This window comes from Dryobates pubescens, chromosome 31, assembly GCF_014839835.1.
Source record: "Dryobates pubescens isolate bDryPub1 chromosome 31, bDryPub1.pri, whole genome shotgun sequence".
NCBI lineage: Eukaryota > Metazoa > Chordata > Aves > Piciformes > Picidae > Dryobates > Dryobates pubescens.
Window position 1 is genome coordinate 8,526,047 of NC_071642.1, and position 14,144 is coordinate 8,540,190.

Consider the following 14,144-nt stretch of genomic DNA (forward strand, 5'->3'; position numbering starts at 1 on the left):
ATCCACAAGATTATTAAGGTGTCTGTGTCCTGGCCTGACACTGGAACCAGTGTGGCCCTTCCTAACAACCTAGGCTATGGCCAGGGCTTGGCACAGGCTGCCCAGGGAGGTGCTGGAGTCCCCATTCCCGGAGGTGTTTAAGAAACCCGTGGCCATGGCACCTGGGGACCTGGTTTGATGGCCCTGGTGGGGCTGGGCTGCTGGTTGGACTAATTCTTAGAGGTATTTTGCAACATCAATGCTCCTATGATATGAAAGAGGACTCTGTGGGTGTGCTCTAAGTCATAGAAACCTACAATAGTTTGGGTTGGAAAGGACCTTAAAGATCATCTAATTCCTGCCCCTCCTGCCAAGGGCAGGGAACACCTCCTACCAGCCCAGGCTGCTCAAGGCCTCATCCAACCTGACTTTGAACACTGCCAGGCTTGGAGCCTCCACAGCTTCTTCCAGTGAGAGCCTGGCACAGGTTGCCCAGGGAGGTGGTGGAAGCCTCAGCCCTGGAGGTGTTTGCAGCCAGGCTGGATGTGGCTCTGGGCAACCTGCTGTAGTGTGAGGTGTCCCTGCCCACGGCAAGGGGCTTGGAACTGGCTGAGCCTTGAGCTCCCTTCCAACCCTAACAATTTTATGATTCTGTGATTCTCCAGGCAACCTCTTTCAGGTCTTTTCCCACTTTTATTCTATGAGTCTGTGGATTTTCTGTTACCACCTTCCCTCCTGGAAGCAAGAGGAACTCAGTCACTGCTGTGCTGGGACTGGAAACACATCCTAACGGTGCAGCAAGTGGAGAGTGTGGGCAGAGAAGAGGAAGGGAACACATGGAATAAAGGTGCTCTGAGAGTAGATTTGGTGTCTGGATGAAGCAAATGCAGTTTGCTTTAAATGTCCACCTTGGTGATTCCTGCCTGGGCTGCTGGAACACTACCCACAAGAAAGCTTAATTATGGGAGAGCCAAAGAAAAAGAAAGTCCCTTTGGTGACATTAGAACCCAGGCAACCTCAGATCAGTTACCTGTGGATGTCTAATTGCTGGGGTCAGAGTCAACTCTGTGCTTTAATTTTCCACCAAGTCATTATTTCTGTCTCTCTCCCTCTCTCTGTATTTCTCCCCCCTCCCCTTTTCTCCTTTAGCAATGACATTTGCATTCCTGTTAGCAAAACACCAAGGTTAAGCTAAAAATAATTCTGCCCATCAGTTTTAGATTAGGACTGGAGCAGGCACAGATTTACTGTAAATGTGGCTGCAATGATGGCTGCAAGACCCTGCCAGGAAATTGCTACTGTCAGACATTTGAGGAATTGGATTCGGGGTTTTGAACCCAACCTGGAGTTAGTTTTGATCCTTGAGGGGTAACTGCCATTAGTATCTGTGGGAATCCACAGAACCCCAGCATGGATGGGGTTGGAAGGGACCCCTGGAAATCATCTCATCCAATGCCCCTGCTCCAGCAGGGCACCCACAGCAGCTTGCCCAGGAGTACAATGGCCAGGGGGGGTTGGAAGCTCTCCAGAGGAGACTCCACAACCTCTCTGGGCAGCCTGCTCCAGGCCTCCAGCACCCTCACAACAAACAACTTTCTCCTACTCTTCAGGTGGAACCTCCTGAAGTTCAGTGTGTGTCCCTTGCCCCTTGGCCTGTCCCTGGGCACCACTCAGCAGAGTCTGGCCCCAGCCTCTTGCCCCCCATAGCTTTTGCTGAGCATTGCTCAGATCCCCTCTGGAGCTGCTCTTCTGCAGGCTCAACAGCTCAAGGGATCTCAGCCTGGCCTTAAAAACCTCCAGGCATGAGGCTTCCACCACCTCCCTGGGCAACCTGTGCCAGTCTCTCACCACCCTCATGGGGAACAACTTCTTCCTAACATCCAATCTGAATCTACCCATTTCTAGTTCCCCCCCACACCCCCTCAGTCCTATCACTCCCTGACAGCCTAAAAAGTCCCTCCCCAGCTTTCTTGGAGCCCCCTGCAGATACTGGATGACCACAATTAGGTCTCCTGGGAGCCTTCTCTCCAGGCTGAACAACCCCAACTCCCTCAGTCTGTCCCATAGCAGAGCATCTCCAGCCCTCTGCTCCTCCTCGTGGCCCTTCTCTGGACACCTTCCAGCCCCTCCAGATTTGTTCTGTGGCTCCAGAACTGGACACAGAGCTCCAGGTGAGGTCTCACCTTGAGCAGAGGGGGAGAATCCCCTTCCTGGTCCTGCTGGCCACACTTCTCTTGATGCAGCCCAGGCTCTGCTTGGCTCTCTGGGTTGCAAGTGCTCCCTGCTGGCTCCTGTTGAGCTTCTCCTCCACCAGCATCCCCAGGTCCTTTCCTTCAGGGCTTCTCCCCAGCCAGTCCCTGCCCAGCCTGTATCAGTGCTTGGGATTGCCCCGACCCAGCTGCAGGACCTTGCCCTTGGACTTGTTGAACTTCCTGAGGTTGGCTTGGGCCCAGCTCTGCAGCCTGTCAAGGTCCCCCTGGAGAGGACACTTCAGCCCCCTCTTGTTACCAGCAGTGTAGGAATGATTCTGCTGCTCCTCACTGCTAATTCCCATCAAGAGCTCTCTGTTCAGCTGGAGGCTGCTGATGGCTTTTAGCCCCGTGGGCTCTCTTTTTAGGTCTCAATTAACTGTCATTAGGTAATTGGCTAACAGATAAAGCCAGCTGCTAGGGGCCAGTGAATGAAAAAACCACATGTTGGAGCCTGGATGGATGGAAAGCTTTTTGCCTTTCCTTGGCAGCTGCTTTTTATGTTTTTGGCAGGGGGGGTGGGGGTGGGGGAGGGCTTTTTTTTCTTTCTGGAAGTCCAACTTTTGCAGCTTCTATTCTGGAGGAGCTTGGAAAACCATCAATCCATTGGAGGAGGGATTTTCTCCACTCCTCATTCCGGGCTCAGGGGGAAAGGAAAAGCAACACACAGGAGCAAGTGCATGCAAAAACCATCCCCCCCCCAGCTCCACATGAAAACTTCTTCCTTTCTATGTCTATTTTATTTTATTTTCTTCTATTTTTTTAAAACCTTAAATAAATGTTTAAAAAAAACAACAACCAAACCACCCAACCATTCCAGGGCTGCACAACTCCAACCCCCAAATTTACAACTTCCCTTCCCCAAAGCCAAAGGAAGTGAGGAATTCTTTAAAAGCTCTCTTTTTTTCACAGGCTAGGAGGTTTCTGCTCCTCTCAGGACATATTTCAGGAGGTGAATCTGATTGGCAAATGATTTCAGGTTGCCTCTGGCATGGCAAGGAAATGTTGGCAGAAGGGGCTGGGAAGCACCTTCAGGACAAGGTTTGACATCAGATGTGGAGAGCACAGCCCTTCAAGATGTTATTAATGACCATGAACGCTGCTGGAAGCCTTGCCAGTAGCAGAGGTGATTAATTGCTTACAGGATTAAGTCTTTAAAAGTAGTTCATCAACTGTTAACAGGTTCTCCTCCCCCTCCACTCTGCCCTAGTGGGGCCACAGCTGGAGTGTTGTGTCCAGTTCTGGGCTCCCCAGTTGCAGAGGGATAGGGAAGTGCTGGAGAGAGTCCAGGACAGGCTGGCAAGATGCTGAGGGGCCTGGAGCAGCTCTGGGAGCAGCAAAGGCTGAGAGCCCTGAGGCTGAGAGCCTGCAGAAGAGCAGCCCCAGAGGGGAGCTGAGCAATGCTCAGCAAGAGCTAAAGGAGCTGTAGGGGGCAGGAGTCTGGGGCCAGGCTCTGCTGAGTGGTGCCCAGGGCCAGGCCAAGGGGCACAAACTGGAACCCAGGAGGCTCCACCTCAACATGAGGAGAAACTGGTTTGGTGTGAGGGCTCTGGAGACCTGGAGCAGGCTTCCCAGAGAGGTTATGGAGTCTCCTGGTGTGGAGACTCTCAAAACCCACCTGGGCATATTCCTGTACAGCTTGCTCTAAGTGACCCTACTTTAGCAGGGAGGTTGGACTGGATGGTCCCAATCTGTGATTTTGGATTCTGGGATTCATAGACTATTAGGGGTTGGAAGGGACCTCTGGGAGATCATCCACTCCAAGCCCCCTGCCAGAGCAGGGTCACCCAGGGCAGGTCACGCAGGAACACATCCAGGTGGGTCTGGAAAGTCTCCAGAGAAGGAGACTCCACAACCTCTCTGGGCAGCCTGCTCCAGGCCTCCAGCACCCTCACAATAAAGAAGTTTCTCCTCATGTTGAGGTGGAGCTTCCTGGGTTCCATCCTGTACACATTGTCCTTTGTCCTATTACTGGGCACCACTGCAAAGAGCTTGGCGATTCAATGCACTGCAGACCTGAAGAGCACAAATCCAGTCAGCAGCCTCTGCAGCAGACTTTAGGTCCATCAGTGGATGGCAAATAGACACAAGCAGAGAGAAAAACCCAAGGGACCAGCTGTGCACTGCTGCTCTGCCTGATGGACAGAGGTCTCAGCCCAGCAGCTGGCTGCCCGGATGGAGGTGACGAGCTGCTTGCATGCTTTTGTGCTCACAAGGTCAAGGCCCTTCCCTCTCAAAAGAGGCTCTCACTCCCACCAGCCCTGCACAGCCAAGTCCTCTCACCAACACCCTCAAGGCTGTTCCAGTTCATGCCCCTCTGACAAACAGCCTCAGCAAAGCTTGGGTCACCAAAGCCTCTCATTCAGCAACAGTGGAGATGGAGACGAGCTCCTGCTGCTTGGGCAATGCCTCCTCTGGCTGGGAGGATGTGATGAAACTGCTGCCTGATTTGTGAAGCAAACCATGGAGATGTGGAATTGATGGAAAAGAGGAAATGTGGATGGCCCTGAACAGGGAGATCTGGAAGTGCTGGAAAAGAGGCAATGTGGATGGCCCTGAACAGGGAGATCTGGAAGTGCTGGAAAAGAGGCAATGTGGATGGCCCTGAACAGAGAGATCTGGAAGTGATGCAAAAGAGGCAATGTGGATGGCCCTGAACAGGGAGATCTGGAAGTGCTGGAAAAGAGGCAATGTGGATGGCCCTGAACAGGGAGATCTGGAAGTGCTGGAAAAGAGGCAATGTGGATGGCCCTGAACAGAGATCTGGAAGTGCTGGAAAAGAGGCAATGTGGATGGCCCTGAACAGAGATCTGGAAGTGCTGGAAAAGAGGCAATGTGGATGGCCCTGAACAGAGATCTGGAAGTGCTGGAAAAGAGGCAATGTGGATGGCCCTGAACAGAGATCTGGAAGTGCTGGAAAAGAGGCAATGTGGATGGCCCTGAACAGGGAGATCTGGAAGTGCTGGAAAAGAGGCAGTGTGGATGGCCCTGAACAGAGATCTGGAAGTGCTGGAAAAGAGGCAATGTGGATGGCCCTGAACAGAGAGATCTGGAAGTGCTGGAAAAGAGGCAATGTGGATGGCCCTGAACAGAGAGATCTGGAAGTGATGCAAAAGAGGCAATGTGGATGGCCCTGAACAGAGAGATCTGGAAGTGATGCAAAAGAGGCAATGTGGATGGCCCTGAACAGAGATCTGGAAGTGATGGAAAAGAGGCAATGTGGATGGCCCTGAACAGAGAGATCTGGAAGTGATGCAAAAGAGGCAATGTGGATGGCCCTGAACAGAGATCTGGAAGTGCTGGAAAAGAGGCAATGTGGATGGCCCTGAACAGTGCTGCTGGGCTGAATATAACCAGGCCTGGAGGTGCTTTGCTGAGATCCCCTTTCCAGATTTAGGTCTGGACACACACTGGGCACATCTAGAAATAGAGCTGGGGAGGAAATAGCTTTCTGGTTCTGTGGAATTTTGTAAGAGGTCAACCTCCTTCTGTTTTGCAACAGGAAGAAGCTGAGATCTTTCGAAGTATTTCATGGCAAATAAAAACCAAACAAAATAACTGAGAGAGGTTCCAGAAGGAAAGATAGCAGAGGGACAAGGTCACTTGGGATGGGGAAAACCCCTCTCCTGTCTGTTTTTGTGGTCAATGAAAGAGACAGGGTGCAAGTAAGCCAATCACATCCTGGGCTGCAGCAAGAGAAACATGGCCAGCAGGTGAGGGAGGGGATTCTCCCCTTCTGCTCCACTCTGCTGAGGCCACACCTGGAGCACTGTGTCCAGTTCTGGAGCCTCTGTGCCGGGAAGGATCTGGAGGTGCTGGAAGCTGTCCAGAGAAGGGCCACGAGGATGAGCAGAGGGCTGGAGCTGCTCTGCTCTGAGGACAGACTGAGGGAGTTGGGGTTGTGCAGTCTGGAGAAGAGAAGGCTCTGAGGAGACCTAATTGTGGCCTTCCAGTATCTGAAGGGGGCTGCAAGAAAGCTGGGGAGGGACTTTTGAGGGTGTCAGAGAGTGATAGGGCTGGGAGGGATGGAGCAAAGCTAGAAGTGGATAGATTCAAATTGGATGTTAGGAAGTTGTTCCCCATGAGAGTGGTGAGAGCCTGGCACAGGTTGCCCAGGGAGGTGGTGGAAGCCTCATCCCTGGAGGTTTTGAAGGCCAGGCTGGATGTGGCTGTGAGCAACCTGCTGTAGTGTGAGGTGTCCCTGGCTATGGCAGGGGGTTTGGAACTGGCTGATCCTTGAGGTGCCTTCCAGCCCTGACAGTTCTATGATTCTATGATTCTAAGTACCTCACTCACAAGCGTGGTTGGTCCAAAGGGAACCAAAAGTCAGACATTGGAACAAGCTGCCCAGGGAAGTGGTGGAGTCCCCATCCCTGGAGGTGCTCACAACGTGGCACCTGGGGACATATCTTAGTGGCCATGGTGGGGCTGGGTTGCTGCTTGGATTCAATGACCTGGGCTTAGAGGTTTTTTTCCTCCCTTGATATTCAGTGAAAATGTAAGAGATTTTTTTTTTAGTCCTACAGAACTCTCTAATTCAAAATGCCATTGATGAAAGGGCCAGGCAGGGAGGGAAGCTGAAGAGCCTCAAAACAAAGCTGCCAGATGATTTGCCACCTTTTAATGTACCCACTTAGCTGGACTTGAGACCTAAAGGCACTTCCCTCCCTTCTCAGTACTTGCTTCAGGTCTGCAGAAGACACCACTCTCCTCCAGGTAGGATATCAAGGGCAGAGGTCCAGTTTGAGTTCTTTCTTTTCATACAGCATCACTAATTTACAGTTTTACCCTGAAAACAATGTGTTCTTTGACATGATCCCCAAGGCAGCTAAAGAGCTACAGTTATGGAAGCCAAGCAGACCTGAATATGAAAACCAGACACCCAGTGGAAAGCTCCCAGGGCTTCAAGCCTGCAGAACCTATTTACTCTTCTAAAACTTACATTGAGCTTTTTTATGCCCTTCCAGCTGCCCTTCAGCCCTTCCAGCTGCCCTTCAGCCATTCCTTCTGCCCTTCAGCCCTTCCATCTGCCCTTCTGCACTCCCCCCTACCCTTCAGCCCTTCCTTCTGCCCTTCAGCCCTTCCATCTGCCCTTCTGCACTCCCCCCTACCCTTCAGCCCTTCCCCCTGCCCTTCAGCCCTTCCCCCTGCCCTTCAGCCCTTCCCCCTGCCCTTCAGCCATTCCTTCTGCCCTTCAGCCCTTTCTTCTGCCCTTCTGCCCTCCCTCCTGCCCTTCAGCCCTTCCTTCTGCCCTTCACCCCTTCTTTCTGCCCTTCAGCCCTCCTTCTGCCCTTCACCCCTTCCTTCTGCCCTTCAGCCTTTCCTTCTGCCCTTCAGCCCTCCTTCTGCTTCTGCCCTTCACCCCTTCCTTTTGCCCTTCACCCCTTCCTTCTGCCTTTCAGCCATCCTTCCTTTCTTCTGCCCTTCAGCCCTTCCTTCAGCCCTTCAGCCCTTCCTTCTGCCCTTCAGTCATCCTTTCTTCTGCCCTTCTGCCCCCCCTTCTGCCCTCCCTTCTGCCCTTCAGCCATGCCTTCTGCAAGTGAAGGGCTTGTAGGGGCTGTGTGGGACCCTGCATGTTGGGAGTTAGATGGCTTCAGTCATTTGTGATTCCTCTGTTGGCCCTCAGCAAAGATAATTGCAGCCATACAGCAGAGCCTGCTCTAGTGGCAGTTAATGAATGAGCTTTGGACCTTCTCCATAGCTGGCTTTGATTTTAATCCTTGTTCAATGTCTAAGTCTGGTCTGAGCCTGAAACCTCAAATTCTCTCTGGCCTTTCCCATAGCCTGGTGAGTAGAGAAGGATATTAGCTCCAGTGCTGGTTACATTCCCCTGTGCTCCTTGATGCAGAATCCATCATCAAGGGGAGAAGGGAAAAGAAAACATTGTCTTGTCTGGGATGAACATCTCAGCCTGTCTGCTGCTTCCACATGGAACTTGGAAGAGCTCCACTGTGAAGCAGAACCTCTGCTGCAGATAAATGGCACCTTGTTGCTGATGGACTTGGAGTTCCTGCATTCCTAAGCAGGACATCCTCTTCTGTGTCCTCAGACACCTCATTGCAGTCCTTTTAATTCAAAACACAAAGAGTTTCATCTTGGCTGCATCAGGATTAGCTCCTTTTTTCCATTGCAGGCCCAGGAAATGTGGAATTGAAGCCTTGGAGTTGTAAGGAGCAACCTGAATTCTGCCAAGCTGCTTCTGTATTGCTGCCTCTGGATCCAGGCTGGAGGAAATCAGTGTCCATTTCAGAGGCTCCATCTGCCCCAGCACATGAAAAAAGAGCAAGCAGTGCAGAGCTGTGAGTGAAGCTCTTGCCACAGTCACCCCAGACAAAGGGCTGGGTGCCAGGGTGGGGGTTGTGGTGCTTTACTGGCTCTGAAGCAGGTGGGAAGCTCTGCCCACACTCAGGGTACTGATTCAGCTGCTCAGGTGGCACAGTGGGGGCTGCTGTGGCTTCCTCTTCCTCCTTGTCCTCCTTCTCCTCCTTGTCCTTTTTCTCCTCCTCATCCTCCTTCTCCTCCTCATCCTCCTTTTCTTCCTCATCCTCATCCTCCTTCTCTTCCTCATCCTGGTGACCTTCATCCTCATTGTTCTCCTCCTCTTTGTACTCCTCACTGTCATAGTCATCACTCTTTGACTGCTCCAGCTTGTTCTCTGGCTGCTGCTTCTCCACCCAGCTCTTGTCTGCGTCCTTGTGTGAGGCCATGCTGCTGGGGTGGGGGGGAAGGGAGGCAGGGAAGAGATCCCTGCTGTGGCCTATGGAAGAGGGAATCACCTGAGCCCAGGAGCTCAAACCCCCAGATCCTGCCTGGGTCATGACAGCCCCTGACACCAGACACCTCCCAACATCCAGCTGAGGAAAGGAATGGAGAGAGGCTCTCAAATAGAATAGAATTAACCAGGTTGGAAAAGACCTTCGAGATCATTGAGTCCAACCTCTCACCCAGCACCATCTCATCAACTAAACCACGGCACCAAGCACCATGTCCAATCCCCTCTTGAACACCTCCAGGGATGGGGACTTCACCACCTCCCTGGGCAGCACCTCCCAGTGGCCAATCTCTCTTTCTGGGAAGAATTTCTTCCTAACATTGAGCCTAAATCTCCCCTGGCACAGCTTGAGACTGTGTCCTCTTGTTCTGGTGCTGGCTGCCTGGGAGAAGAGACCAAACCCCACCTGGCTCCAACCTCCCTTCAGGGAGCTGGAGAGAGCAAGAAGGTCTCCCCTGAGCCTCCTCTTCTCCAGGCTAAGCAACCCCAGCTCCCTCAGCCTCTCCTCACAGGGCTGTGCTCCAGACCCCTCCCCAGCTTTGTTGCCCTTCTCTGTACACCTTCCAGCAGCTCAACATCTTTCCTAAACTGAGGAGCCCAGAACTGGACACAGGACTCAAGGTATGGCCTAACCAGTGCTGAGCACAGGGCAAACTCCCAGTTCCTGCCATGGTGAGAGGTCAGAGCTCTAATACCTGTGCTGAGACCCCAGGAGGTTCCTGTGGTGGGGGCACTGAGACACCCTGGCACTTACAGAGCAGTCTCATCCCCTCTGTTCCCAGAACCAGTGGCATTTGATCTCTCCTGGCTCAGACAATGGAGGCAGCAGCACTGACCCAGGAAGACCAAACCAACTCCAAACCCTCTCCTGCCCACCCTCCACATCCCAACCCTAACCACTCTCTCCTCCCACACAGCTGACTCCCACCCACCTGGGGGGACCCCACAGTCCCACCACAGCTGAATGACCTTCAGAGCCCCTGGAGCAGTGAAGGATGCATTCCTGTGTGGACTACCCTATGTGATGTGGGGGCTTGGACTTGGATGATCTCTTGAGGTCCCTTCCAACCTCTAATGGCACTGTGATGCTGTGCAGTGGGTGTTACTGTTTGAAGGAGGAACTTCATCCTAGAGCCTGACTGCAAAGACTGGAAGTAAAATCAGTTACCATTGGATATCAAAGGAAAATATTGCCAAGGTCTGTAGAATTCCTTGGACTGCTAATGGGGGATATAGAGCAGAGACATAAACAGTTCTCTCTCTTTTCTTCCCCTGTTGCTTCTGCTTGCAGTGTTCCTCTCTCTCTCTTCCATGGCCTTGCCAGGGGCATCTCTGTTTTGACTGGGGAGGGACTTTTTAGGCTGTCAGCTAATGATAGGATTGGGGGGGATAGAAAAAAAAGAGTAGAAATGGGTAGATTCAGATTGGATGTTAGGAAGAAGTTGTTCCCCATGAGGGTGGAGAGAGACTGGCCCAGGTTGCCCAGGGAGGTGGTGGAAGCCTCAGCCCTGGAGGTGTTTGCAGCCAGGCTGGAGGTGGCTGTGAGCAACCTGCTGTGGTGTGAGGTGTCCCTGCCCATGGCAGTGGGGATGGAACTGGCTGAGCCTTGAGGTTCCTTCCAACCCTGACAATTCTATGATTCTATGACTAGTGGGTGAGCTAACAGGAAGGAAGGAGGGATTTGGGGGAGGAGGTGAACAGTTCCCCTGGATCCATCCAGGGTGGGGGGGTGAGGGGGGTGTCTGTCTGAGGAGTTTCTGTGCTGTTTATACATTGTAAATAGATTCATATTGTACATCTATTGTGTATTTTGGACATATGCATTGCATTCCACATTTCTAGAGCTCAATTTGCTTGTAAACAGAGCTTCATCTGCTTCCATCTCAAACTGAGCTGCTCTGGCAATTTATTTTGGGGGTAGTTGGAGAGGTGCTGGTGGTGAGGAGGTAATTTCAACCCACCCCACATGGGACAGCAGGCATGTGTCTTGCAGAGTGGATCAGCCAGTTCTAAGTCACCTCTTGCTAATTGCTGCTGGTGGATCAGATTTTCCCCTGCCCATTTCCCTGTGGGCTGTGGGAATGGTTGGTATCTCCAGCTCATTTCAGCCCCTGTCTGGCTCTCACTGTTCAGCAATCCAGATGGGTTTTACCATAGGCATTTTGTTAAAGCCTAAACCAAAGAAATCCCTGCTCATATCCCTTCACCTCTCTTGGCATTAAACGTTCCCAGAGGGTTCTTTCCTTCCTTTAAGCAGCAGGCTCAGGGAATGCCACAGCCCCACAGATGCCATTGCGGTGCTTGAGAACTGCAGCCGCAACGCAGCCTGGGGGCTTCCTCCTCTCCCCCGACTCCACTGGGACCCTGCCCCAGTGTGCATCTGACAGCTGATGTAAGGGACACAATGAAACCCACAGTCCTGGAAGCCCTCAGCCAGGCTGGCTGTGCAGCATGGAAAGTAAACAAGAGCTTCTCCCCTCCCTCCTTCGCCTCTCCCCCTTCCCGCCGCCATCGCCCGGCATTTACAAATGAGATGATTTGTAGCTGCATCAGTGGAACTTTAAAACAAGCATTTCCCTGGCAGAGTTGTTTGAAATACCAAGTGGTTTTATAATGGAAAACAAACCAAAAGTCCAAAACAAAGCAAAAAAAGAACCAAGGGCTCCTAACATTTCTCTTCTGTTGTTGTTTATAATCACCGGCGGCGGCAACGTCATCCTGCAACACTTCGCCCACTGATCTTGCCCCACCATTATTCATCCCAGAAGGTTGGGATGGAAGGGGAAAAAAAAAAAGGGGTTCCTGGGATTGTTGTTTTGTAAGCTCTTCCTATTTGGGAAAGGAAGACAGGCCTGAAGCAAACTGTATGGCTGTAGCTCAGCTCAGCATCTCCTCGTTGCCACCGGAAGCTTCGTTAATGCCTAGGGGTTGTGTGTGGGAGATGGAGGAAGTCCTGGAGCTGCTCTGACTTATGCTGCTGGGGAAGCATAGAATGGCTTGGGTTGGAAGTAGCCTCCAAATGTCATCTCTGCAGTCAGCAGGGACATCCTCAACTAGATCAAGTTGCCCAGAGCCCTGTTGAGCCTCACCTTGAATATCTCCAGGGAGGATCCCAGGATCCCAGGATGTAGGGGGTTGGAAGGGACCTCTGGAGATCATCAAGTCCAATCCCCCTGCCAGAGCAGGAGCATAGAATCCAGCACAGGTCACACAGGAATGCATCCAGATGGGTCTTGAAAGTCTCCAGAGAAGGAGACTCCACAACCTCTCTGGGCAGCCTGTTTCAGTGATGAGGACTCAACCACCTCCCTGGGCAACCGAGCTCACTGCTGCAGAGCTCTGCCAGCCTTGAAGTCCTCTGCTGCCCTCTCCAGCCAAGCCCTCTCTGCTGGGAAGGGACTGGGCTGTCCTCCAGCTTTATCCCAGTGGTAAATCGTTTTGCAGCAGCTTGGGCTAGAGATACAAATTTAGTCCAACACCAGCCTGTACCTGATTGGTGTAGTTACAGGGGCAAGGTTAGGAGATGTGAGCAGTCATAGAATGGTTTGGGTTGGAAAAGACCCTAAAGAGCATCCAGTTCCAACCCCCTACCACAGGCAGGGACACCTCCCACCAGCCCAGGTTGCTTAAGACCTCATCCAACCCGGTCTTGAACACCTCCAAGGAGAAGGCAGCCACAACCTCCCAGGGCAACCTGTTCCAGAGTCTCCCCACCCTCACTGCCAAGTATTTCTTCCTCATCTCCAGTCTCAATCTTCCCTCCTCAAGCATCAAGCTTTGAGCAACCAAGTCTAGCTGAGAGGTGTCCCTGCCCATGGCAGGGAAGTTGTAGCAGATGATCTCTAAGGTCCCTTCCACCTCGAGCCATTCTATGACACCCAGTTTTGAGCTACACAACATGGTAGGAACCCCAGAGGGGACAAATCTCCTTACACCTCAGACTGGGAATATGATGATGCAGAATAAAGTCCTCAGTCTTCATTCACTCCATTGTGTGTCTCATCTAGGACAAAGGAGCAGAGTCCTAATGAGTGCTTAGTGAAACAAAAAGAGCTTAAATGCAGAGATCACCACAAAAGTGGACTGAGATTTCCCAAAGAAATTCAAGCAAAGCCAGCAAGGATAAATCAGTTGCTGGAAACCAAGGATTAAGTTAATTGTCAATGGCTTTGAAGTCAGTGTCTGCAAACAAACATATACCCAGCAGGATTTCCCACCACCTTCCCTGGGAACTGGCATGTGACAAAACACCAAGGGATTCCAAACACATTGCTTCCATTTGAGTCTTGTTTGCAAACATCTCCCAGAACAGCCAGGGAAAAGAAACCCTGGATCACCAAAGGCATTATGGAGCTAGGTGAGTGAGGAACTGACCCTGTGATGTGGGAGGAGAACCAGCACGGGGAGGTGAAGTCACAGAGTGGTGGGGATTGGGGTTAAAGGATCGTCCAGTTCAAACCCCACCCTGCACCAGCAGCTTGCCCAGGAGCACAGTGCCCAGTGGGGCTGGAACCTCTCCACACCAGGAGACTCCACAACCTCTCTGGGCAGCCTGCTCCAGGCCTCCAGCACCCTCACAACAAACAACTTTCTCTTCATGGTCAGGTGGAGCCTCCTGGGTGCCAGTCTGTGCCCACTGCCTATTTTGTCCTGTCTCTGGGCACCTGTGAGCAGAGTCTGGCCCCAGCCTCTTGACCCCCACAGCTCCTTTAGCTCTTGCTGAGCATTGCTCAGCTCCCCTCTGGGGCTGCTCTTCTGCAGGCTCTCAGCCCCAGGGCTCTCAGCCTTTGCTGCTGCCAGAGCTGCTCCAGGCCCCTCAGCAGCTTCCCAGCCTGCCCTGGACTCTCTCCAGCACTTCCCTGTCCCTCTGCAAATGGGGAGCCCAGAGCTGGACCCAGGGCTCCAGGTGTGTCCTCACCAGGGCAGAGCAGCAAGGGGGAAGAACCTTGTCTGACCTGCTGGCTACACAAGTGGGTCATTTCTAAGCTATTTGCTGCTTTGTTCCTGCTACCTTGCACCTCCACAGCTCTCACCAGCACACAGGCTCCCCCACCAAGTACCCACTCAGTGTCTCTTGCTCCAGGCAGCTCTGGGGTTCTGCACTTCTTGTACACCTGGTAGTTATCAGCAGCAGCAGCCAGCGA